This window comes from Lepidochelys kempii, chromosome 9 (assembly GCF_965140265.1).
Source record: "Lepidochelys kempii isolate rLepKem1 chromosome 9, rLepKem1.hap2, whole genome shotgun sequence".
Lineage (NCBI taxonomy): Eukaryota > Metazoa > Chordata > Testudines > Cheloniidae > Lepidochelys > Lepidochelys kempii.
In genome coordinates this window covers 14809465-14837272 of record NC_133264.1, presented here as the reverse complement: position 1 = coordinate 14837272, position 27808 = coordinate 14809465, and the positions used below count along the sequence as shown (strand labels likewise).

Below are 27808 nucleotides of genomic sequence, written 5' to 3'. Positions count from 1 at the left end.
ATTATTTTGGTCATATTTTTATAGAGATTTTTCCATTGTGTTATAATGACATCAGTGTTCTGTTGAGGGAATTTATAATGGTCTCTGGTGGATCTGAGAGTAAAACTGCAGTAGCCTCTCTTCAAATTATGGCATTGGGGAGGTAAATAAGAAACAGGGCATCTGATAAATTAAGGGTCCAATCCTGAAAGCACTCCATGAAGGACTGCCCACAAAGTATTTGAAGGGTCAGAGCTTAAGAACCTATATATACAACACCTTGTAAACTACTGATCTTTGATCCACAACAGTTATCACAGAGTCTGTGTCTACACTGCAGCTGGGAGGTATATGTGCTATCAGTGCTCAAGCTAGTGCACTAAAAATAGAAGCGTGGCCGCAGAGGCTAGCAGCCCGAGTATGTCCCCATCCCAGAACCTAGACACGTACCCTAGTGGGCGGCCCAAGCTGCCGCCTGTGCCTCTGTGACCACAGTGCTACTTTTAACATGCTAGCTTGAACAGAGCCAAGCCGTGTATGTGACATACCCTAAGGGCTTGTCTTCACTACCAAGGTAAGTTGATCTAAGTTATGCTATTCCATCGATGTGAATAACATAGCTGGAGTCGACATAGCTTAGGTTGACTTACCCCAGTGTCTTCACTGCGCTGCATCGACTGGAGATGCTCTGCAGTCGACTTCCCTTACTCTTCTCGGAGAGGTGAAATACCAGGGTCAACTGGTGAGCACTCTGCCATTGATTTAGTGGGTCTTCACTAGACCCACTAAATTGACCCCTGCTGCATTGATTGCAGCAGCGTCGATCTCCCCATAGTGAAGACCAGCCTTAAGACTTCCTCAGTCATCCAGCACATGAGCTGTCTCTGAAATTATATTCCTAAAACCCAAAACAACAATGAACATGAAATGGCATTATAAGTAAACCCATCCAACATAGTGCCTTTTACGATGTGTTTAGTAGTTTTGTCTATATTGAGTAGGCCTTCTAATTAAGAGTTTGAATCAAAGATAAAACAATGTTTTTTTGGGTGTCTCCTCTTGAGAACAGTCCAGAGAGCGAAATGATTAGTAAACAAAACTGATGTTTAAGGGAAGTAGATCTTTGTATAAAATCATGTCTCTTCAGTCGAAACTAACCTACCCTTAAAGTACATAAATCTTCACTTGGATAATATACATCTTATTTTAACATGTAACCAGTTTAACAGAAAAAGCATTTAAAGGTTCCCCCAACTAGACCCAACGAACAAGGACAAATAGCCTTAGCATCGTTTGTACCAATTTTGCACCATCCCAATACAGCAATGCTTTGTATGCTGTAAATTTATGATCAAGTTACTTTAACTATGCTAATAAAGCACTGTCAGTGTTGATCAGCCTCAGATACAGTCCTTCTCTCCAATTTATGACACTTTAACCGTAGAAATATGCTTCTAATATTGAAGAGATTCTCCACTCTCTGAAACAAAGTCTGCAATAACCTCAAAATCAGATTGTTTAAGTAATGTGACCTAGAGTATCTGGGCTATAAATCCTAGATTTCTCATGCATGCATGCTCTCTGCTCTTCCCTCTGCTCATTGTATTCCATTAGTCTATTAAAAACATTGTTATACTTTAAAAAAAAAACATTGACATTGTCCACACTAGTGTGGTAACCAGGTTAGCTAGAATCATGTTAAATAATGTTTCTAGCTAGCAAGGTACTAACAAGGCTTCCTCAGCTAATGTAGACATGGCCTAACCTTGTTATTAAGGGTTTTGCAGGAGACCAAATGAACCAGTAAGAAAATCATAATCACTCTGTCTTTAGCCCACTGTGTTCTTATGTTTAAGGTAAGCAGTGAGAAGACAACATCTTGGGCAGGTAGTCAGCTACCAGAACTGGTATAGGATTTCTGAGCAGCCATTCTGGGCTACACCCACAAAAGGACTTAGACACCCAGCTGTCACTTTAGGTACATAAGTCCAACATTCAGTTGCCTCCAAGATCCTCAACATCCTCAAATGTGAGAGGATAAAAAGCTTCCCAACTAAGACTGTAGCATAGCAGAGCAAAAAGATTTGTTAAGGAACTATAATGATGGAAATAAGCATCCTTCAACATTCATGTTTTTCCAATATACTGTATTTATTGCCCTTTGTGAGATACAGATATATTAGATTTAATTTTAACAAACTTTCGTGATTCATGAGGACTAACTAGAATTATCACAGCAAACATGCATGTCTGAAAATAAATGAGATGATAAAACAGTTTTACTTTTTCATCATCAGACATTACTTCAGCATGTTTTTCTGAGCTCCACATCTGGTGAAACCTATGCCACAGAGAGGGCCATCCTTTGACTGTTACTTGATTTCTAGCTCCACTTGTGTTAGTCACTAAATTGTTTATTTGTTCAATGGGATTACAATCCCGACACTGAGGGAGCTACTTCATCCTAATTAGCTCCCCAGACACCTCTTATTTTTTTAAAAAACAATTCTATAAAGTCAGGATGACTGTTTTGCTCATTATCTTCTTGATAAATGTACTCACCACCAAGCCGGTCTTTCCCAAAAGGGACTCTGCAATGTAGAAGTATATTGTGTTACACTTCCTGTTCCATGATTGCTTCAATTTTCTCAGTTCACCCAACATCGTTTCCAGAAGTACCACCCCAAATCATCAAACAACAACATTCAACAGGCAAGAGGCCCTCATAATTCATCAGAGCATCATTGATCATAAGTTCTCTCCTCTGCTTGTTTCATACTTTGATGGACAGGATGCCTGAGGGGATTGGTAGTGGTATTCAAGGCATTTCATTTGATAGATTGCTAGTTGTTTCTGTGTCTGGTCCAGGTTGATATTGACCTGAAGTTGTTACTATTTGATGGCTGTCTGTGTATGCATGAAATTAATTGACAAGGTACGTGCTGTTCTCACTAGGCAAAGGTTGTTCACTTCTAAAATTTACCATAATAATTTTACCGTCCCACCTTGGGATGTGATTTAGTCAGATCTAAGCAGGGATAATCTTAGTCAACCCTTTGATGGGAACCCTTAAGGAAACCTAGGTGGTGCAGGAAGTGGTGTTGGTGGTAGAGTGGGTGCCAAATAGACAGCGACATTGCACATCTTTAAATAAATAGCTTGTCAAAAGTAAAGAAATCTTTCATTTTTAGACTCAAAGTTTATCTCCAGCCCATAGAAATGTGGTATCATCTTTCATTATAGTAAATTGTGTAATTATTGGCTTGTGCTCTTTGTTTGTTAATTATTCACCTGCATGATTCAGTAACATGTCAAAGAAAGCCCAGCACTTTGGTTAACTACATGAGCACTCAAACTCAATCTGACTGTGTTTAGGCTTTTGGAAACATCTAGTTCATAATCAGTACACTCAGCAGCTTACCGTGGATATGATATAGGCATGTTCACTGTCATATTAACCCAACATCATCACATTTGTGAAGCCAAAGGCTGCCAAGTGTCACATGACACTCATACCTGGAGACCCCCGTCACAGGTTCCTGCAGCCCCGTCTGTGGGAACGGAGCACAGATTCCCTTGCAGTGACTCCTCCTTTTTATTCAAGGCCACTGTGCCACCTGCTTTGCAAGCAGCCAGGCAGTCTCTCTGCTTTCGCTCTTGCTGCTCACCCTGCCAGATTGCAGCCACCCTGGAGCAGCAGCTGGGGACAATGAGGAAGCAGTGACAAGACAAAAGGTGAGAGAATACTCCCCTGCACCAGCACCCCCAGAACCACCCTTGCTTCGCCCAGAACAACCCCAAGCTACCCAGTGTTGCCAGTTCTCACAATTTCATTGCTAATCTCACAATAGTTGGTGTTTTTCTTAAAGCCCCAGGTCCTGGAGTCATGTGAATGCATGAGAATCTCAGCTTACTTTTTTAAAACGTTTGCAACCCTCATGGTTGCAGAGCAAGGCAGGAAAATGTGAGACTCCTTCTCAACATACCCCCAAGGCATGATTTTTTTTTAAACTCATGAATTTTAAATGCTTGTAGTTGGCTATCCTGGGTATCTCTACCACTCTCCACTCAGCATCCTGCTCCATTTGTGCAGCCTATCCAGTGGCTCCATTGTTTTCCACATTCCCTATCATTAACCACCCCCCCAACCCCCATCCAGCTGACTAAGCATCCCAGTGGGGAGTGGTGTAGAAGCAGCTTCGGCAGGTTTATGGCTCTGGAGTCTCCCTCTAACCTAGATTTGGGGTAATCCTTCAGTGGTCACTTAGCTGGTTTCAGGGCATCTTTGTGTTACTGGAGCAATCCAAAGCAAACCCAAGGAAGCAGATGATTATGGCCCTGTAAGTGCTAAAATTTTTCAAGATGCATATTCAATTTCTGAGAAAAGTAGGAGAGTAGTAGTCCCGGACTCCAGGTTATTAGGAGAATAGTCTATTCCAAAACTTTTCTAACTGTTGGCAGCTATGCGCACAGCCTAGCAGTTACCTTGGTAACTGTTGGCAAATGTTCATTGTCCTCTGAACATCACTGTGTACTTTAATGGTGTTCCATAGGCAATTACTAATGATATAGGATGACAGGGTAATATTTGCAGTGGACTTTATACCTTGGTGAAAGACAATAAGTTAATAACAGATGTTGTGTGCAAATGGTGATTGCATGAAACTTGAAATGTTGACTTAGAAAATACGTGGGAATATTTTTTTAATCACTGCATTCTGTTATCTTCGATTCTAGCAGTTTCCATATTTTTTGTCTGACTCCTCCCATTGTATGAGTTGCATGCTTCTGTCCCAATTTTTCATCAATGAGTCACTTTCTCTATTAGGAAAAAAAGAGGCTGATTAATTATCTTAAATAGTAACTTATGAATAACAGGCACATTCTGTACTCCCATAAATTAAGCAAATCTTGCGTCAGGACACAATGATTTTGTTATTCTGTATTTAATAAGACTGTATTGGAACAGTTTTAATATTGTACTTTTCATAAAACAATTCTTAACCCGCTGTTGCTCAGCAGGAGCAGTCCAATATGTCTTGATTGTCTTATCACAGAGATTACATTTAGCACTTACCAAGTTTTATTAATATGTGTAAGAGTTTCTGTGCTAAAAAGTAAAATGTACCGGAAACATTTTTAATAATTTGAAACATTTGCTCTGTCCCTAAGATTAATAAGTTGCAAAATGTTGAAACTTCTTCCAGATTTGTTTGAACAAAGGAAAGGGGGAAAAATCATGAACCATTTCAAGGCTTGAGATTGTGTCTTTTTAGCTTTATCCTCCTCCTGTGTGATTTTCAGAGCCCTAAGGGATACTGGTACTTGAAGAATCGAATAACAGGCAAGGAATTATGCCTGCTTAAAGGCATGTTGCAGATTTAGGGTCAGGGACACAAGAAGTCTACACTTTGCACCTCCCATGCAAAAGCTGGGCATGGTTGCAATCCCTGAGCTTCTGTGTACGGGGGCTGCCCCAAAGGAGGGCAAGAGTGGGGGAACTGTGGCTCCGTCCCATCTTTCCTATCAATGACAGGAGCTGGCCGTTCAGACAAGAAGATGGCCTGTTGCTCCTCTATAAGGAGAACTCCCCTGCACACGTCTTATAGTGGTGGGAGGTTTTGCACCCCTCCTGGAGCTTCTCCTTATTCAGGTCTGTCTCTGACAGGCACAGTTGAGCCTTTTTTGATTTGCACCTTAAAAGCAATTTGTACTTTAGGCCTGCTAGCTCCCCCCATATAAAAACCCGCTTTTAATTTGGATCATCTTGGCAGTTGGATAGCTGATATTTCAAAAACCTTAATAGACATTTTTATTTTACTTCAGTGGGAGCTTGCGTGAATAAAGACTGATTAAAGACCTCAAGATTTGATCTGACAGAAATAAATTTTTCATTGCTCGGCAAATGTAGCTTTTTATCCTTAATGTTTATGAAAATATCTTTATACTGTCACTCAAGCTTGCAAGCGTATGACATTTGACACTGCAAGCCTTCCTTGCAGGGTAAATCTACTAGGTATGCATGGGTCATAAAGGCCCTGCATGATTATAAAATACCGAGAACGCTTGAGAATGAACTAAAATCAGAAGTGAACAGAGTGTATATGGAACAGTTCATATATTGCATTCAACAGTGAATTAAAAACACAGTGTGCATTTTGGATGCCTTGTTCACATTTGTTGACCTACACAAACAAGCTAAAGAAACAGCATGCCCCACACTACCGTGGAGGAGACCCAGGTTCACTCACACTGCACCCTCTACTGGCTGATGAGAAGGTCATCTATGATTTTAACTTGAAAACAATTATCGTGTGTTTTCCTCGTGGCCACCTGGGAGATTCTACATTAATAACATCTGCCAGTGGAAGTGGCAGAAGGAATGAAAAGGGTGGGTCAGCTGAAAAAGGGAAGTTATAGACCAGGGATGGCCAAATTTACCAGCCCTCCGAGCCACATATGACAATCTTCAGTAGTTCAAGAGTATCAGGAGTATGTTGGGAGCCGGTGGTTGGGGCTTCAGCTCCACGGAATCACTTGACAGGGCTCAGGGCTTCAGCTGAAATCCCGAGACTCCCCTCCCTGCTGGCAGAAGCCCCAAGACCCCCTTCTGCGCTGGGCAGAAGCCCCTACCTCACAACCCCGCTGCATAGCAGAGGTCCTGAGCTTCTCCCCTCCCCCAGTCTGGTAGGTGGAGAATGGAGGGGCAAGGGGGGCTTCATGAGCTGCACTTTAATGGTAAAAGAGCTGCATGTGGTTCGCAAGCCACAGTTTGGCCACCCCTGCAATAGACCAACATAGCAAAGTGATGAACACTCTAATCCTTCTGGGGAAATTATTTGTTAGCTACCTCAAAACAATTTATTGAAGCAACAGCACGTTGCAGTTTCTGCAGCTATGGAATTCCAAAATTTTGCCACCAAAAAAGAAATTACAGCTGTGCCATGCTTACTGAGACTGTCAACACTTTTCTTCTTAGGGTTTGTGAATACCAGACATGGAAAAAAATGGGTATTCTTCAGTAAACACCTTCTAGAGAGTTGTCAATTAAAATTCAGGGTATTTGTCATGCCTTGCTGGAAGTGGGAGTCAGTTTAGTTGCAGATACATATTCTAATGTATCTGTGCTGATTTCACTTAAGGATTGCGCTAGCCGATTGATTGATTGTAAAGAGCAATTACCAATTTTGAAGTACATGTAATATACATATTGCAATATGATCATATTACATATAGGAGAATACATTTCTGTTGGTTATGTCATCATAACCAATTATAGGCATCTAAATTGCCATGGTAATTCCTCTTGCAAAACGCTCATGCTGGAGGAAGTGACGATGGTGATTCAATAGGTACTCTTCTTCTCTTTGAGGCAACGTTAATCTAATGCCCTAGGATGGTGGTAAGGCAGCCACTGTGCTGCTGCCAGCCCCATCTTTCAGGGGATACAGAAAATTGACATCCCAATCATTTATAGCCATCTACAGATCTCACTCAAGAGCATGTTGCAAGAGGAGACGTTTTAATTCCCATATATGGTTAACTTCCAATTTAGAACATTCCATTCTATCTTACATCTCCTGTGGCCTTGAATGGAAAAAAAAGTTTTCTTCACTTTCTGTGGTAACCTTTTGTGCAATATGCTGAGCCCTATAAAAACCGTTACTACATTGCACCCCACTGGATACATTTCATGGCTGGGTGATGTGATCGACTTGTGGAGTTTGTTACATTTGTAAAGCAGTTCAGTATATTTCTAGATAGGAGTAACATAAATGTGAGATAATGAAAGTTGTTTATTATCTGCCCATCCCAATACATGATGCTCTGATATTAAAGCATTAGGATTATTAAATTGTAATACTACTATTAACTTAAGTATTCATTTAATAATGTATATCATAATTAAGTACATTATGGTTGATATTTTCAAAAGTGATGAGTGATTGGGGCTGCTCCAGTTTGGTGACTAACTTGAAACACCTTAAAAGGAACTTTGTTTTTCAAAAAGTCTTGAGCACTCACCCATGAAAATCAGGTCCCTGTGAGGTATCTCAGGTTAGGACCATAAATCACTTCTGAAATTCTTACCCAGTGTCCTGCAGTGTCTGTGTATTGCTGCCCTCTACAGCGCTGTATGCCAGATTTGCTTAAATTGGTGGGATTTGTCACCGTGTTGTGGCTGCAGTTGACATAAAATTTAAGCCCTTATACTGACAAATGAGTGAATGTTATTTGGGGTGATCACTAGTGTAATAGCACTTTGCACTGCTACAACACCTTCCAGATTTCAAAGCACACTAAGGATATTACTAATTGATCCTCACATCAACAAGGCCAGGCAGATTCATGTTTCAAGAACGCAGAAAATATTTCTTGTATATAGCCTTTTCCATAGTTCATTATTATGACAGTAGCACCCAAAGGCCCCATTGCGCTAGGCACTGTACACACTTATAGGCTGAAATCCTGGCCCCACTGAAGTCAATGGAAAAAACTCTCAGTGATTTCAGTTGGGTCAAGATTTCTCCCCATAATGAGAGACAGTTCCTGCCCTGAAGAGTTTGCAATCTCAGTAGACCAGACAGGAGGTAAGGGAGGTGAAATGACATGCCCAAGATCACACAGCAGGTCAGTGGCAAAGCCAGGAATAGAATACAGGTCCCTTAACTACTAGTCTAGTGCCTAGATGCTTCCAATTGTGCTGCACTTGAATAACTGAATTCCAGACATAAATACAGATCAAATAAATAGACTGAAGTGATTTATTACCATTTTAAATTATTTTTTATGCATTCAATACATTCATTGTGGATTTTTTTAAGGTATTATAAATTCACATTAATTGCATGAGCTGTTAGTTAATGGGAACACGTTCGTTGCTATATTTTAACATTTTAAAATATTGGTGCTGTGTTTTGATTCATTTTGGACAGTGCCCATAATGTCAGCCAGGCTAATGACATGGGTCATTGAGTTATTGGTGTAATCCTAATTAGAGGCAAACAGATGCCAATCATCCAAGAATTTGGAAGGAAAATAATACTATATTTGCCAAATCAGATTATTACTAACTGATTGAAGTAGGGATCTGAGTTACCTCTTCAGTGCAATGCAAGCCTCAAGAGTTCCACAAGTCTCAATGCACAAAATTTCAAGCCTTACTGGCTTATGGGAACAGGCTCGGAAAAAGGAGAAAAACATCCTTTGATGGAAGCATGCAGAAAGCTGCAAAAGGCTTCTTTTGCTTTTAAGTGCTGAATTGTCAATCCTGCCTGTGTTTTTATTTTTCAGCGGAGGTCACTGATGATGTAGACATCAGAAAGCAACCAAACGCATGGGGCCAAGTTCATCTCTGCTGAGACTATATTGACTTCCATAGACTTACACTGGAGATGAAGCTGGTCCATGCTGCCATGTCATTATTAGGCTAGACAATGAAAGAATATGAACTAAATTTAATAACTCAGTAGATTTGTTCAGCCTTCTTTCCTGATAGTCCCTGTGTGCTTTATAATTCAGATACAGTTAAAAACAGCATCCAGCATGTATGTTTTTAATTTTGATTTAAACACTAGAAACACTTAGGCTTTCACAGTATAAAGAAGAAGCTGATTTCATAAGCATAATAAATACTAAAAGCTCTAGCCCCTGGTGTTTCCAGATTATACTGAGAGCAAACCAAGAAATTTGTGGACTCTGACTTCAGAGAACAACTGGGAACTTTGAATAGGAACATAAGAAGAAAGCAAGTCATAAAGTTATTCTAGACTAAAAGTATTTGCAACCCTATAAGTATGGACATGGACTTTAAAATTAATGCAAAATTTCACTGGCAAACAATGTAGAGATTTCTAAACTAGAGTGTTATCATCTAATAATCAAGATCCAGTAAAAACACTGATAGCAGCTTGCTTATGGGGACACCATCACAGGGCCTAATAACATCAGCCACACTATCAGAGGCTCGTTCACCTGCACATCCACCAATGTGATATATGCCATCATGTGCCAGCAATGCCCCTCTGCCATGTACATTGGTCAAACTGGACAGTCGCTACGTAAAAGAATAAATGGACACAAATCAGATGTCAAGAATTATAACATTCATAAACCAGTCGGAGAACACTTCAATCTCTCTGGTCACGCAATCACAGACATGAAGGTCGCTATCTTACAACAAAAAAACTTCAAATCCAGACTCCAGCGAGAAACTGCTGAATTGGAATTCATTTGCAAATTGGATACTATTAATTTAGGCTTAAATAGAGACTGGGAGTGGCTAAGTCATTATGCAAGGTAGCCTATTTCACCTTGTTTTTTTCTACCCCCCCCCCCTGACGTTCTGGTTAAACTTGGATTTATGCTGGAAATGGCCCACCTTGATTATCATGCACATTGTAAGGAGAGTGGTCACTTTGGATGAGCTATTACCAGCAGGAGAGTGAGTTTGTGTGTGTGGGTGGGTGGGGGGGTGAGAAAACCTGGATTTGTGCTGGAAATGGCCCACCTTGATTATCATGCACATTTTAAAGAGAATGGTCACTTTGGATGGGCTATTACCAGCAGGAGAGTGAGTTTGTGTGTGGGGGGGCGGAGGGTGAGAAAGCCTGGATTTGTGCTGGAAATGGCCCAACTTGATGATCACTTTAGATAAGCTATTACCAGCAGTAGAGTGGGGTGGGAGGAGGTATTGTTTCATGGTCTCTGTGTATATAATGTCTTCTGGAGTTTCCACAGTATGCATCCGATGAAGTGAGCTGTAGCTCACGAAAGCTCATGCTCAAATAAATTGGTTAGTCTCTAAAGTGCCACAAGTCCTCCTTTTCTTTTTGCGAATACAGACTAACACGGCTGTTACTCTGAAAAGTGTCTTAACAGTAACCAAAAAGGGCCTGAAAATAACAAGTTTCGGTAGAAACAATGAGGAGTCCTTGGGCACCTTAGAGACTAACAGATTTATTTGGGCATAAGCTTTTGTGGGCTAAAACCCACTTCATCAGATGCATGGAGTGGAAAATACAGTAGAGAGGCATAAATACACATCATATGAAAAGATAGTAGTTGCCTTACCAAGTGTGGAGGGGGTCAGTGCTAATGAGCCAATTCAATTAAGGTGGAAGTGGGCTATTCTGAACAGTTGACCAGAAGGGGTGGAACTCACTTTTGTCGTGCTAATGAGGCTAATGTAATCAAGGTGGCCCATTTCAAACAGTTAACACTGCTTGCTTTGGGATTTGAGGGTGCTCAGCACCTTGCAGGAATACCCTTAGCTATGTTTATTATCTGAATCCAGGCACAGACTCATAACGGCAAATATTATCTTCTCAGCAGCAGAACTAAGGTCCCGGTACACCACCTTAAAGGAGATCAGGAGGAACGCTGCCCTTGTTATCTTCAAATCAATCTGTAAATTGCACCTCTTTGTCATAGTATCCCCCAGGGAATCAGGGCAAGAACTGGTCACACCCAGAAGTATTAAAGCAAAATTAAACCTAGAGTGGAGTAGTGGACTGACATTGTGCTAAAAATAAGGGTCCCTATTATACCAAGAGCAGTATTGAGCACAGGGTGCCACATAGCAGCTCTGACTGAGTTTTAATCTACATCTAACACTTACAGAGTGGTAGCCGTGTTAGTCTGTATCAGCAAAAACAACGAGGAGTCCTTGTGGCACCTTAGAGACTAACAGATTTATTTGGGCATAAGCTTTCGTGGGCTAAAACCCACTTCATGAGATGCATGGAGTGGAAAATACAGTAGGCAGGTATAAATACACAGCACATGAAAAGATGGGAGTTGCCTTACCAAGTGTGGGGGTCAGTGCTAACGAGCCAATTCAATTAAGGTGGAAGTGGCCTATTCTCAACAGTTGACAAGAAGGAGTTAATACCAAGGGAGGGAAATTCTCTCTTGTAGTGCTAATGAAGCCAATGCAGTCAAGGTGGCCCATTTCAGACAATTGACAAGAAGGTGTGAGTATCAGCAGAGGGAAATTACTTTTTGTAGTGACCCATCCACTCCCAGTGTTTACTCAGGCCTAATTTGAGGTGTTCTGTTTGCAAATTAATTCCAGTTCTGCAGTTTCTTGTTGGAGTCTGTTTTTGTAGTCTGTATCAGCAAAAACAACAAGGAGTCCTTGTGGCATCTTAGAGACTAACAGACTCCAATGAGAAACTGCAGAACTGGAATTAATTTGCAAACTGGACACCATCATATTAGGCCTGAGTAAAGACTGGGAGTGGATGGGTCATTATAAAAACTAATTACCCCATACTAATTTCCCCCTACTGTTACTCACACCTTCTTGTCAACTGTTTGAAATGGGCCACCCTCATTACTACTACAAAAGTGATTTTTCCTCCCTTGGTATTCTACTGTTAATTGAATTGTCTCGTTAGCACCGACCCCCCCACACTGGGTAAGGCAACTCCCATCTTTTCATGTGCTGTGTATTTATACCTGCCTACTGTATTTTCCACTCCATGCATTCGAGGAAGTGGGTTCTAGCCCACGAAAGCTTATGCCCAAATAAATTTATTAGTCTCTAAAGAGAACAGAAAATCTGTTGATTAAAGTCATGTCCAGCAGGCACTTTTAGACTGGTCAATAAAGCAGTACTCTGACTGGATTCAACTTCACAAAAGTCTTTGCCATTTGACCCTGAACTTTATGCAAACCAGTGGTCATAACTGTTAATCGAATGGAAATGCTAAATATACTTACATCAGAAGGATACCTAGGTCATACTGATGGTTAATATTACCCCAATGGCAAGGTGTGCATGCTAAAAAGCCAGAGTCCCAGAAGAGAACTCTGTTTGATGGTAGGGCATAAATCCCAACAAGTGATCATATGTATGAATCCCAACCAGAGGTTGGCAGGGAAGGGGTTAACCCTCACCTTCTGGCTGGAGTACTAGTATTTTTAGAATAGCAGGGCTGGATCAGCTGTGGGATTGATTCGTTCCCTTCTGGTTCACTATCAGAGAGAGATGCTGTGAAGAATAGCAGATGAGTTTGGTTGTTAGGGAGGGAAGAAGGATCTCTAGGAAACTGGAAAGAGCTAAAAGGCAAACCAGAGAGTTTTCTCTTCCTGTCTGGAGCTTAGCTGAAGAGAGCCACACTTTAAATCTTCACTTTTGGACTTTGGCACAGAGAAGCCTTGTTGTGTTTGGCCCGTTAAGTGGCTGGACATTGTTTCAGTTCATTTTTATGTTTAACAATGAAGCAGGTAACAAAGGCATTAAACTCCACCTGATTGTGCAGTATACTTTCCTATTTCTTTCCTATCCAGACAGTCCTATACTAAATTGCAGTTGAGAAAAAAGAATATTATGATTAACAGTGTAGAAAGCTGCAAAAAGTCTAAACAAATTAGTGAAGAGAGATGATCAAAATCTTTTCAGTTAGGCAATCAATGTAATCTTCTTTGCCTAGGCAGTCTCAATATAGTGATGTATACAAACTGTTGTTATTTTGTCCCATGATAACCATATAGAGCCAGGACATTGGAGAATGAATTTGGCCCCTCTTACAGGGTCCTTTGTAAGGGCGCAATCCAAGCTGTCAAATCCAAAGAGCCCCACTTTCCTTACAATGATACATTCCATAAGCAAGGGTTAAAGCCTGCTCTTGACACGGCTTGCAGAGTGGATATATCGTGGTCCCATCTCTATTGATTTTCATTTTTGTAGTGTGCCCTGTCCGCGCTCTCGTGGTAGTGGATGTTATTTTCTGAGGTGCTTTCATGTCAGTCGGAGAATCTTTTGTCTTTCGACCATTTATCTATGCTAACGATCCCTTGATAAGTCATTAATGTCCTCAACTATTGTCATTCCAACCAGCATTTCCAGTCTTCCAACTTTGGCCAGATCATCAGCTACATCACTTCTGTATATACCTTCAGATAAGAATGCAATGAATATCATGTGATGGATGTGATATATCTTAATATTAATTAGGCTTTTGACACATGACATTCTCATATGCAAACTAGGGAAATGTTGTCTAGATGAAATTCCTATGAAGTCGTGCAACAGTGGTTGAAAGGCCATATTCAAAGAGTTATCAATGGTTTGCTGTCAAACTGGGGGGATGTATCCAGTGGTGTCCTGCAGGGGTCTGTCCTGGGTCCAGTACTAGTCAGTATTTTCATTAATGACCTGAATAATGGAGTGGAGAGTATGCTTATAAAATTTGCAGATTACCCCTAGCTGGGACAGGTTGCCAGCACTTTGGAGGACAGGATTAGAATTCAAAACGACCTTGACAAATTGGAGAATTGGTCTGAAATCAACAAGACAAAATTAATTGTCTGGGTATACCGCAAGAAGGACAGGAGACTTGTTATGGGTTTTAATCAGGCTGCAACTTTATTATATAGATGTCTGGGACTACCTGGCAGACAAAGTGTACAGTGCAGGCAAATCCATGTTTATTCAAATCAATTCTCTGGAGCTTCCGCCAGCCCCCCTTTGTTTCCATGCAGGTCCCCCAGCCAACCCATGGCTTGGACCTTACCATCCACCACTCTCGTAAGAGGGTTAAGGAGGGCTATGAGAACAGGGGTGTCGGGGAGCGGGGCTGGCTCCCTGCCATACCAATCATAGGAGTCCCGAACCCCCTCCCCCGTTCTGTTCCTTTATCCAGTACCTCCTTTTAAGCCCTTTACTAGGCCATTTATCTGGTCACTGGTTGCCCTCTCTATGGAGTACCTGCACTGAATTGGAGAATTGGTCTGAAATCAACAAGATGAAATTCAATAGAGATAAGTGGAAAGTACTACACTTACCAAAAATAAATAAATAACTAAATCAAATGCAAATCTACAAAATGGGGAATAACTGGCTAGGCATTAGTACTGCAGAAAAAGATCTGGAGATTATAGTTGATCACAAATTGAATATGAATCAACAATATGATGCACTTGCTAAAAAAGCTGGGTGTATTAACAGAAAAGTCATATGTAAGACATGGGAGGTAATAGTCTCGAGATAATTGGCTTTGGAGAGGCCTCAGCTGGAGTAGTGTCCAGTTCTGGGCACCACACTTTAGGAAGGATGTGGACAAACCAGAGACAGTCCAGAAGAGAGCTTCAAAATGATAAAAGGTTTAGAAAACCTGATCTGTGAGGAATGATTGAAAAAACTGGGCATGATTAGCCTTGGAGTAGAAGACTAATAAGTCTCCAGATATGTTAAGGGCTGTTGCAAATAGGACAGGGAACAAGTGTTGTCCGTGTCCACTGAAGATAGGACAAGAAGTAATTGGCTTAATCTGAATCAAGGGAGATTTAGGTTACATATTAGGAAAAACTTTCTAACTATAAGGATAGTTAAGCACTGGAATAGGCTTCAAAGGAAGATTGTGGAATCCTGATCACTGGAGGCTTTTAAGGACAGGTTAGACAAACACTCGTCAGGGACAGTCTAGGTTTAGTTGTTCCTGCCTCAGTGTAAGGAGCTGGGCTCGACGACCTCTTGAGGTCCCTCCTCACCCCATGTTTTTTCAATTTCTGTAATCACATTTTTCCAGCAGTTTAGTTAAAAACTATGGACCATATTCATTAGAAGTTGGATTCACTTACATTAGGGCTAAGTTTGACCCTCTATGTTCAAAAAACCTGCTATCAAAAAACTTGATAGCTAGACAAATTACCTGCAAGTGGAAAGAGATGCTTTTTCTAAAGAATTAATGTGGTCAGTTGTTTTGTTTTTTGTTTTTTTATAAATTTCAGAATGAAAAAGAGAGGTTCTCAATGTACAGGAGATTTGGACCAAACATAGGCAGGCATTCCTTTACCCACCAGATTAGAACTAGGTCATGAAAACATGTAACTGAGCTAAATGTCGGGCTTTAACTTCATGAAATCTGAGAAGGATAACTGAAGAGGACATTTTTTATGTCTGCAATGAAAAATTCAAAGAGCCCCACTGGATGCAATGAGAGATCAGAAAACTAAAACATCTCTTAATGCTGAAATCTTTATTCAAAAATACCTTCAAAACATTAAACACTGCTACAGAGGGCATAAAAATTATCTTTATATTTTCACTGATGTTCCTCCAAGTTGTCCATAGTGCTGCCATCACCTATTATCATTCAGAAGCAATGGAATGATAGGACATATGTAGGAAGCTTAACAGAACAATGTGTGCATTCTACCTGGAAGTTAGTACAAGCCAAGTGCTTAACTGGTCTTTCCTAATTAAGAAGTTTATTGATGTTGCATGGGCTGTTTCTTGTCTGTAAAAATAATCTGAGCAATAAATTGCCTTTGAAGAAGCCAGAATCTTTGGCTATACTAATGTCTTATTATTTTGGAGTTCCAAGATGCTAAGAAGACCTATAAAACAGTTGCTCTCAACTTGTATTTCAAACTTCATGCCTTACAGTAGGAATGTGACAAAGCTACTTGGAATGCTCCTAATCAAGGGAGCTATTTTCTCCTGATTAATACATGAATTTTTATTATAAACATTTGCAGCTGTATGTATTTCCTCAAACACCAGTCAGATTTACCAGATCAAAAATAGGGACAAAATAGTTTAGGGTTTGTGTGCACAGGGATTTGTTCCAGAATAGCTATGCCTGATTAACTCTTCCTGATTAACTCCATGTGTGGATGTTCTTATTCTGGAATAAAAATTCTTCATGGATTAAGCTAATTCAGAATAATGCATCCTAATTCAGAAAAAAAAGCATCCACACATGGAGTTAATCAGGAAGAGTTAATCTGCTTTAAATTTGCACCCTACCTTATTCCAGATTAATTTTCATATGTAGACAAGCCCTTAATTTAGTGACTGATGCAAACCCCACTGGAATTAATGGAAATCAAATTTCTAGTTAGACTGGACATCCATCTGTGAGACTGATCAGTAGAAGGAAATATTTGAGGTGTAAAAGATATTAGAGGTAAAAAAGGAAGCAAAAAAAAAAAGTAATGATACTAAGTAATTTCAGATAGACACAAAGCAAGTGAATTAATTACATTATGTCAATGATCCCTTACTCTTACTAATGTACATGTACTAATATATACAAAGTCCAATAGTCACAAAAATTGATGAGAAAATCTTTCATATACATCATTCATATGGATTTTAAAATTGCCCATCAATAATATTTTGGCGTTACATACAAAAGTTCTGCAGGCAAAAGTTCTGAAAAATCAATCAAAAAATCTGAATATGGATTGGAGAGCTAAAAGATAGAACCTAAAATAAAAGAAACAAAACAAGATTTGAATGAATAAAAGACTTTCAGTGGTTTCTGTACAGACATAAGGGTAGAGTTAAAAATAACTTCTATATTGCCACCTTTCCCAGGACTTTGTGTGTGCTGTGAAGTTGTTAATTCCTTAGATTTACCTGCTGTAAAAACATGATCTTGTGTAATCTGCTAATAATACCATACAGAGAATATAACTCCCCAGAAGTACACATTAATTTAGATCATATACAGTCCATGGAGAGAGAAGGGAAGCAGTGGAAAGCTTTTGATCTGTGCAGTGGTGAATAGTTAAATATGTGACTTGTAATTCTGCAGGTTTTGAATGGAGATGATTTTTTCTGCACATTTTTGGTCAATAAATTAAGCTAGTTAGTGCCTCATCTTGGGAAGGGTGTAAGTGATTTAGGGTTTGTAGGCCTACTTGAAGAAGGAAAGACTTGAAGGAAGAGAGGGTGAAGGCATGTCCAAGTGGATCAGAGAGGGAGTTCAAGGTGTATGGGTAGGATCCTATCAAATTCACGGCCATGAAAAACATGGCAAGGACTGTAAAATCTGGTCTCCCCCATGAAATCTGTTTTTTTGTGTACTTTTACTCTATACTATACAGATTTCATGGGGGAGACAGAGTTTCTCAAACTGGGGGGTCCAGACCCCGAAGAGGGTCATGGGAGGAGTCGCAAAGTTATTGTAGAGAGCTGAAGGCAGCCCAGAAGTAAGGATGGCAATACCGCAACCCCCTTACAGTAACCTTGTGGACTCTGCCCCCAGCTCCCTTTTTGGTCAGGACCTCTACAGTTACAACACTGAAATTTTAAATTTGAATATCTGAAATCATGAAATGTACAATGTTTAAAATCCTATGAGCATGAAATTGACCAAAATGGACTGTGGATTTGGTAGTGCCCCATGTATGGGGTGTCTTGGGAGAAAAGAGTGATTAGTCATACGACTTGGAAGGAATGAAGTATGGTAGGGAAAGCTGTGGAAAGAGATGAGAGCAGAGAAGTAGGTAGGAGATAAGTTGGCGAAGGCTTTGAAGGCAGGGGCAAATTTCATCTAGACTGTGAGGGGAAGCCAAAGGAGTGATTTGAAGAGGAGCTCGGTGTGTCTAGAGCAGCAAACTTGCAGATGGTTTTTGTAGCACCAATTTTGAACAGTTTAAGAGGAGTTGTGAAGGAGGCAGATGGGAGCCTACCAGGTCAGAGATCACTGGTTGCTGTAGATGAGGTGTAAGTAATCAGAGTCTCAACAGGGGTTTTGTCACAGAGAATGGAGAACAATGGGCAGATTTTTGAGAAATTGTATAAGAAGAAATGCCAGGATTTAGCAACCCTTCTTAGCCTCACATCTATCCATTACTCAACTTTTTAAAGTGACACAATTCTGTGGTGGTTGCTGATCTGTTCAGTGAAATGTAGGTGCTCTCCTGCCATCTGGTTGCTCCTTCTATGAAATGTCCTGGAGGAATATTAACTACACAGTATGCGGGACACCGGAGAAGGTACATGCATCCTTTGGAGATCTAGAAAAGGAAAACTCAGTTATGAATAACTCACAGAATGGGGAGGAGGATGCATTTATTTCATTTTAATGTTGTTTTCTCGGATTTCTGAGTGGGGCAGTGCTCCAAAGGTTGAACCATTATTGGCTGGCCCTCCCCAAGTTCAGAGTGTCAATAAATAGGCTGGTGTTTGGTAGGTACCCATGGGCACCCACTTGGGTATCTTCAATTTTTCCTATATCTATTTTTAAACAATTTTGTTAAAATCTAGAAATATTAAAAGTAACAATTAGAGACTAGCTCCCCCCCCCTTTTTTTTCAACTTCCATAATAATAGTGTTTTGGCTCTTGGTTGTTTGATGTTTTAGGCCCACATTTTAAAATTGCAATGCCTAACTGATTTAGGAGACTAAATTTCATTTTCAAAAGGCCTAAGTCTCATTGAAAGTCATCAAATTTTTGAAAATGAGATTTAGGCTCCTAAATCAGCTGTCGCAGGACTGAACAGAGCAACTCCTAAATACCTGTTAAAATCTGGGCCTTGGTCAAATTGGTGGCATGTGATTGGCTGCTATTCATAAATTAACTTTGTTCACAGAATCTATTTCTGGGTTTGAAACTTTTTTTCCCAGTGCCTCATTGAGAAGAATACAACAGAAATCTTATTTCACAGTCAGGGCAATATGTGATTTGCTTTTCTCCACCAATTCTGCAATGTCTGTGTTTTCAACTGTAGTGAAAGAGTTAAATTGCACAGTTTGTGAGGGCTTCTAGGACCACGAGTCTTTGAAACTGAATTCTGTGTTATTGGTGCCTACTAGGTTAAATGCATACAGGTTAAAATGGTTCCAGTGCCGCAGAAATACCACAGAATTCACTGCACTGCCTGCCACCATATGCTCTCATCCTTGCCATAGACATATAGATTAGATCTGCCACTGAATTCCAGGGGGGGCTGTGTGCAGGTAAGGAGAATAAAAGCTTATCAAATTTATGGGCACCTTTAGATCTTCCCTGAATCTATAGGCACACTGGAATCTTGAATGTGCGTGCTGTGTTTGATTAATGTCAATATTTTAAAATGAGACAGATTTGTTAAAAAACTATAATTTTTAGTGTTACAGAGAGAAGGGAGAGCCTCTGCTAACAGAACATGAGATGTTAATAACTTCTCTGAAACAGGCTTAACTCAGGATGCTTGGGAGCTTCTGAGCATGTGTTTCTGGTTAATGTTTTAACATGTTGGCATTTCAGAATTCAAAGGGTTACTTCCCCCACTGGTCCCACTCATCCATCCTGAATGGTCACCTTTCATTCTCCTGCTGTGGCCTCAGTAGCAAAAATGACATTTCAATAGGAGGGAAGCATATGTCTGAATTTAAATATGCAAAGCAGGCAAATTCAATTTTAAAAAGTAACAAAAAGGAAAAAAAGCTTTCAAAAACAATGGAAGGGAAATAGTCACAAATATATGATGTCCAGATAGTGATTTTTTCAAATAAAATGGGTCTGAATAGCTGCTATTTCATACCAATGTATGTTTATATGAAATAATATTCTTGTATATACACAATATGTATATTGTGCAGACTTTTTCTTTTAGATGTAACTTATATCTGCATAATTTCATACATTTGTGTGTGAATGTGTACAAACCTGAAATTAAGTGATGTGCACCTAAATTGTTTGCATGAAATAATATTCTTATGTATATGCAAAAGATATATATATATATGTAATATATATATTACAAGCAGGTGCATAATTTTTTTCCTTGGAATGAATACTTTGTAAAAATCCAATACAGCTTTTTAAACTTAAAAAAAGTTTTAAAATCAAGTCATTTATTGTGTAGCCTTTGCACTATTAAAGTTATTCATTGTCCAGAGACATTGTTAATTAACAAGGCTGAACAGCCTCCTAAAATTGAACTTATGTAAGCAGATGGCTGTCTTTTGGAGTAAGATCTCTTGCCATTCAGCTGTTGACCACTAGGGGTATCTTTGTATTATTTTTCATCCAACAGCAATTTGGAGTTGAAACCTGTAATAGAGGAAAACCAAGGTTCTCGGCATTTTTTTTAGCGAGCACCGCATCCAGGATCCAAAAAAGATTTTTTTAAAAAAAAAAAGAAAAGAAAAGAAACACACACACAACCTCCTTCAGTCACCCAACAGTGCTCTGAAATCACACAACTGGACATCAAGCAAAGGGGATTCATCTGGAGGGCAATTTCAGATCAAGATAAATCTATTGGATTAGTAGGATTATCTGATTGCAGCTGAAAAGAAGTAACGTTTGATCATTTCTATTTCTTGCCTGATGGTCGGATTTAAATGGAGGTGGCTTGCTACACAGGATGATGAATTCCGGATGGGGATTTTTTCGTCCCAATTTTGGGCGAGGGAAAAAAAATTATATAAATCGATGCCATTTGGAAGTGTCCGGGGGATGATTTAAAAACCTGGGGGTTACAGCTGCTTTAAAAAGGGGATAACGGCTCGAATCCAGCGAATGACAGTTTTAGCTGTGATTGCAAAAAGCCACTGTGAACTGGTAAATACTTTGCTGCTTTTCAACGGTGTGGTGTTTGCGGTGCGATGGGATAGCAAATTGACCCCTTGAATTATTTGGGGGCGGGCGGGGGGAATCAATGCGGTGCCCTTGTCTGTCTGTGTGAGTGTTTCATGAGGGGTTAAATCTCGGTTTCTGTTATTAGGGTGGCGAGGGCGGATCTGTTCCTGCTATAATAAGAAGGGGATGCAATCAGGGGCTTCTCTGCTTAGGGGTGGAGGGATAGTGAGTTCATAGGCATTTTGCACAGCTGCCAAACGGTCAGTGTTTGCCTCTCCCCCGACTAGCAAAACAGTCGTGCGTGTGTGCAAAGAGACTGGCATTTTAGCTTCTGCAACTTCGCCTGGAAGACAGGGCTTGGGGTTGATTCCTATCTGGTAGATTTTTTTTGCCTGTGTAACTTACAAGAGCAAGCCTCGATGCCTGGAAGGAGCCGGATGCAGGGATCGCCCCAGTGTTTGCCCTGCTGCTGCTTGGGGAAATCTTTGCAGGGGGATTTGGCCGCGTACAGAGAGAGAGACGCACAGAAGGCAGCGCCGTATCACCTAGAAGTAGGGTACGCTATATGTTTGGATCCTCTCCTTTGCAATCGCACGCATTGCTCTCCCTACTGCAGCCAGGGCTAACTTTATTCTCCCCTCCCTCTTTAAATAAGTAGATGTTCCAGCTTGATTTTTGCCCATGCACTGAGCTGTTGTGTGCATCGTGCAACCCCGAGTTGCATTTCTGATGCATCAGGACAATACAGTGCCTCCTGCTAGGTTGCCGTGCCTGATGGAAGGATGGTTTTGTTTTTTTCCCCCTTCAGACATCTTCTTGCATCTGAATCCTGGGTGTTCAGGACTCCTTCTTCCTCTTTCTCTTCCACTGGAAAATGCACTAGGGCCTTATCTTGATTTGCTGAAGCAAACTCAATTTTCAGCAGGTTTAATGAAAATCAATCAGTCAGATTACTTAATATTAATTGACTTCTCATTAAAGCTAGAAGTTACCTTGGAATCAGGAGAAAGAGTGTTTATCCATATCATTTTGAGGATGAATATGGTTCCAAAGCGATTGTATTAGAATAATTGTTTGTTTTAAACAAAACACAGGTTGAATAAACTGTGACATTCTTGCTGCAGCAGGTACCATGATCAGAAGAAACCATTTTCCCCTTCTCAATTTAGTGACCTTTTTTAGGGGTTATATTTTTAGTTTGATTTTTTTTTAAGATTGGTTTGTTTTTTAGTTTTAAGAACTGTGGCATTAACATGCATTCATATAAAATGGACACATCTTGTGCCTGCAATATATATCAAATATCATGTTTTTAGCACACTTAAATGTCTCATGAATTTGAAACGAAACTGTTCCCTGTAGCATGAACTCAAGCAAGTTATTTCAGCAAACATTTTTAAGGCAGTGCCTTTCACTGAAGATATTTGCATTTATACAGATGCATTTGAGGTATCTGCCTGTACCAGTAAGTATGGACAGGTGATTCACATTAGAAAACATATATTTGTGAACGTACGGAAAACAAATTTTCGGGGATTTCTAAACACCTGGTTGCTTGTTATATTTTTGTTTTTGTTTTGTTTTACAGAAGGAGCATTTCAGTGTATTTAGAGATTGATTATTGGTGAACGAGGAACACTATGAGCTCTTCATACTTCCTTTTACTCTTTTCTTGGTGCTTAATTCAAATAAAGGATACTTATGAAATAGCACAATCCTTATAAATGGTGCAAGATGGCCTTTTACCTTATCCACATGCATGAAACACATGTACACCTAAAAACATGGGCTACAATATTAACATCTGGGTAGCTAAAGCTAAGCTCCTAAATTCATATTTAAAGTAGCCTGCTTTTGTGACAATTGTGTGGGATCAGCACCTGAAAAATCAATCTATTCCTTTTTATTTTTATGTGTGGATTTAGGAGCTCAGAGTTAGTCACCTCTGAAAATTTTGGCCTTGTAACTTTTTTTTTTCCAGAGTATTGCCCCGATATAAAGTTTACTCCTCTCTCACCTCAGCTACCTTTGATGACTGTCACCAGCTTTCTTAGAGGAAAGCAATAGACTGAAGTAATGTTCTAAATTAATGGCCTTTTTGCAGTACAGGATGAGGAGAATGTAGATATGTATGAAGGAAAAAGGCATTCTCTTAATCTATGATATGTCGTGCAGAATGTGACTGGAAGAAAGGATGAGCCTGAACATAATCATGCTAAAGTGTACTGAGAAGCAGGATTTGGTGGAACAACTCCCTTCTGGGTGACATATGGAATCAGCAAAGGAAGCTAGTGAAGGCAATACAGGCTGCTTATGACAATACTGTTAGGTGGAAATGAACAAGAAGGTTGGGCTGAAACTGATTTTGGGATATTTTTACCCCCTCATAGGAAAAAGAGATAATATCCTGGCTAACCCTCTTAACAAAGTGGGCATGCTCAGGGTTATATGGCTGGAGGTGGAGCAGTCTGTTGAGGAGGGTGATTTAAAGAGCAGGATTGAGTAGGAGCTTGATAAATTCATTTGAAAGTGGATGGAAAGACTTGGGGATGGTGCTTATTTTATTTTTATCAATTTGCATATTTCATAACCACTGACTCATACATAAGCACACACTACACTATTGTTAGAATGGAGTGGGGGGAAGAGAGAAGCAGCAGCAGCTGAGAGATGAATTTAATTTGTAGCCATCCCTTTCTTTATTAATAGATATATTCTCTACTAATAGATCTGTATTATAGATCTCCGGCCTGCTTTGAATCACTTGTTTGTTGCGGTATTTGTGGGTTTTTTTAATCACACGGAAGGAAATCATTTAAAAATTAAATACTGAAAAAGAATGATGAGCATAATGCAGTCATTCTCTGAAAGTGGATAATGAAAAGGCCACACATTGCCAGATGCTCATTAGAAAGTGTTGCAGAAGATATTTTTAAAATGTATGTGCAGGAATAATTGCAATAAAATCTGTTCTGGTATATAGTACTATGTCCATTACTTACCAGTATCCTAACCATCCCTAAAATTGTAGGGGTAGCAGATAGAGGACAAAAATATTTATTCTTCAGATGATGGCTGAAGATTAAATGTTTTTTGTATTTTTTTACATCAATATATTCCATGTATGTCTGTTGTGAAGAAATGCATTTAAACATATAAGGGAACATGCATTTTAACTGTGATGCATTGGTATTTATTGCAGAAGAGCTTGTATCAAAGAGAGGGAGAAAGTGGATGGTGAAAGAGGGAGCTGGTTGGGAAAACTTCAGGAACCATTGCATGTTGAAAGCACATCCTGTAATTTTAGTGACAAGCGATGGCATTAATCTTCCCCCAGTCACTATTGGTATTACAGGTGAGAATCCTGCTGACTTCTTAGTGACTCAGCTTTGTATTTACACCTGCCTCTGAAGACCGATATGTTTTCCAAAAGACTTGCTTTTCATGATTATCAATTGATTAACTAATGGCTATCTGTTTGTTACATTTCATGCAGAGATGTAATGGGTGTATTTGCTTAGGGTTGCTTTGTTTTTCTGTGCAACCTCTAAAATAAATCAGTTTTTACCTAAAGAATGTTAAAGGGACATTGCCTACATAAAAATCATGGGGTGGATTCTCGGTGAAAATGGACCCACAACAATTCACACTGGTTTGGGGATCTGGCCTCAGACTTACATCTAAACATTTTTTGCCACTGCTGTTACAAGTAAAAGGTTAGGTTACTATGAATGAAAGTGTTTAGAGCAGGGGTGGGCGAACTTTTTGGGCCGAGGGCCACATCTGGGTGGAGAAATTGTATGCAGGGCAGGGGGTTGGGGTGTGGGAGGGAGTGCGGGGTGTGGGAGGGGCAGAGGGTTGGGGTGCACAGGGGTGTGGGGTGTGGCGGAGGCTCAGGGCACGGGGTTGGGGCAGAGGAGGGGTGTGGGGTATATGAGGGGGCTCAGGGAAGGGGGTTGGGGTGCAGGAGGGGTGTGGAGTGCAGGAGGGGGCTCAGGGCAGGGGTGCAGGAGGGGTGTGGACTGCGGGAGGGAGGGCAGGGCTTTGGGGTGCAGGAGGGGTGTGGCAGGGGGGTCAGGGCAAGGGGTTGGTGCATGGGGGTGCGGGGTGTGGCAGGGGGCTCAGAGGAAAGGGTTGGGGTGCAGGAGGGGTGCAATCTGCAGGCAGGGAGTTGGGGGGTGGGGTGCAGGAGGGGTTCGGGCTCCGGCCCAGCGCCGCTTACCTAAAGTGGCTCCAGGGTGGCAGCAGTGCGCACTGGGGCCATGTCCCTGCGCGGCCCCTGGGGGAGGCGGGGAACACAGGGCTTCCGTGTGCTGCCCTTGCCACGCCTCCAGGTACCTCTCCCGAAGCTCTAATTGGTCGCAGTTCCCTGTTCCCGGCCAATGGGAGCTGTGGGGGGCGGTGCCTGGAGGCAAGGGCAACACACGGAGCCCTCTGCCCCTCCCCCCACGGAGCCTCAGGGACGTGGTGCCGACCACTTCTGAGAGCGGCGCCTGCAGCACCGTGGGGAGCAATCCCGTGGGCCGGATCCAAAGCCCTGAGGGGCGGACCCGGCCTCGGACCGTAGTTTGCCCACCCCTGGTTTAGAGAATTACCCTCCCCACTTTTAAAACTTCTTTCCTTTGTGTATATAATGCTTTTCGCATTCACTGTAGCCTCTGAATCTGTTAGTTTCCATTGGTGTTTGCTTGGATGTTTCACACAGAAAGAAGAAAGAAAAGCCATCTTTAAAATTGGGAATGTGTGATTTAAAACCACAGAAGTGGTGTAGGGGGACACAGTTTGTGGGCGGGGGCAAGATGACTATATTTCAAGTTATCTGAGTTCCTTTAATTGAACAATGAATGTAAAGGGCAAACTTTTTTTTTTAATATTTCCTAAAAATGTTCCAAAATTCACTTTCATAAAGATGGTATTAGCATACTTGTTGGAACTGGTTGTAATGCGTTAATGAGGGAAACAGGTTGGCGTTGCACTTTGTACTTGAATTGTCCATTTAAGTGATTTAGAAAAGAATAGCTCAATATTTACATGGCTGGTTATATGGTAAGCTGCAAGAGTTGAATTTCAGTCATTTTTTAATGATAGATGCTTTAAATAATAATAATAAAAAAGCTTATTTGTTTAATTGAAAGTGGAAAATGTCATTTTCCCATAAGATTCATCCACATATTAGTAATAGTGTGTAACTCCATAACAATCACATTTAAGAGGAATAATACAATATAAAACAAAATGAATGTTTTTAGTTCTTGATCCCACCAATGTAACGTCACTGAAGTCAGTGGAGTTACTCCTGTTTTACGCCTGGTGTGAGAGGAGAATAAAGTCCTCAAATTCTTGTATGAAGAGAACTGGTGCTTCCTGGTTTCAAAGTATTTCTTATTGCAGGAATCATGGCCAACATGATCATAAGAAGACCTGAGACTAGGTTGCTGTAACTTAATTAGGTATCTTTCTTCACCCAAGTAGCAAAGGACAAGGAAAACAGGACAGCCAGCTGAAGAGTAGGAGCTAAACATGAAGTCAAATGGAAAGAGTAAATCACTGCAGACATTTAATAGCATTATACACTAAGCTTTTGAGAAATTTTTTTAATTTTTTTACAACAGTAAAGATAGTCTCTGCTATGTCTATTTCATGTGAGAGAAAAATCTCCAGTCTGTGGCACAACACTTTACTGCTGCCATTACTGCAGATTTTATAGATCAGAGATGTGTCAGCAAGTTAGCTTTAGCTGTAATGTTTTTTTGTGTGAAACCTTATGGCCTTGCAGCCACTTTTTCATACTGATGCTCATAAAACGTTCAAGTTCTCATATTTATTATTTAGTTTTCTTCCTTTATAAAGCAACAGAGCAGTCCAGTATATGAACGTGAAGTCAAAAGTGACAGGCAAGCATGAATAGGACTTAATGAGTTTTAATAATACACATATTAGAGACTGCTAAAGAAAGTTTAATTAAGAAAAACAAGCTAAGCATGAAATTCATTTTAGAGCAAATACAAGTGAAGTTACAGCTACAGATGAAGAATCAAAACCCGGAATGATACATCACAGGAAATGGAATCTTAAAATAGATGATAGGTCCATTTAATACTAATATTAAATGTAGCGTGTATTCTACAGGGCTTTAAGTGTGGCTATAGCACACAAAAACCCCTTGCTCTAGATTCTGAACTATAGTTAGAGGTGACAGCTTTGTGCTCAGCAAAGTTATATTTTGATTTGATTCTGATCTCAGTTGCATTGATGGAATTGAGATCTGATTCTGGGGTAATGATATCAATGTTTCCTTTTTTGGTGTAGCACAGATATATACACTGCATTTATTTGTGTACTGAATTGAAAAAGCTATTGATCTAGCTCCACAAATATGGATTTGGAATGCTTTGGTGGTGATACTGTGTGGTGCTGTGATGGAAGAACAATCCATAGCCAGAGTCTCTGCACATACTATCCTTTTTGCCTCAGAGTTCTCCTGCAAGCTACAGGATTTGGCAGACAATTGTGTTTG

The 27808-nt window shown here is 40.4% G+C and overlaps 1 protein-coding gene across 8 annotated transcripts in view; it reads left to right on the top strand.

The window, feature by feature from the left end:
• Positions 1-20781: 20781 nt before the first annotated feature.
• NLGN1 (neuroligin 1) overlaps positions 20782-27808 on the top strand; it is a 459420-nt gene continuing 452393 nt past the window's right edge. For 3 of the 8 annotated variants that reach the window (XM_073359360.1, XM_073359362.1, XM_073359356.1), the window contains exon 1: positions 20782-21273. The gene's annotated coding sequence lies outside the window, so the exon portion shown is untranslated. Of the gene's footprint in view, positions 21274-21516; positions 21848-24526; positions 24647-27808 lie in introns of those variants that run through there. The other 5 variants (XM_073359359.1, XM_073359363.1, XM_073359364.1 and 2 more) reach the window with 5 other exon arrangements.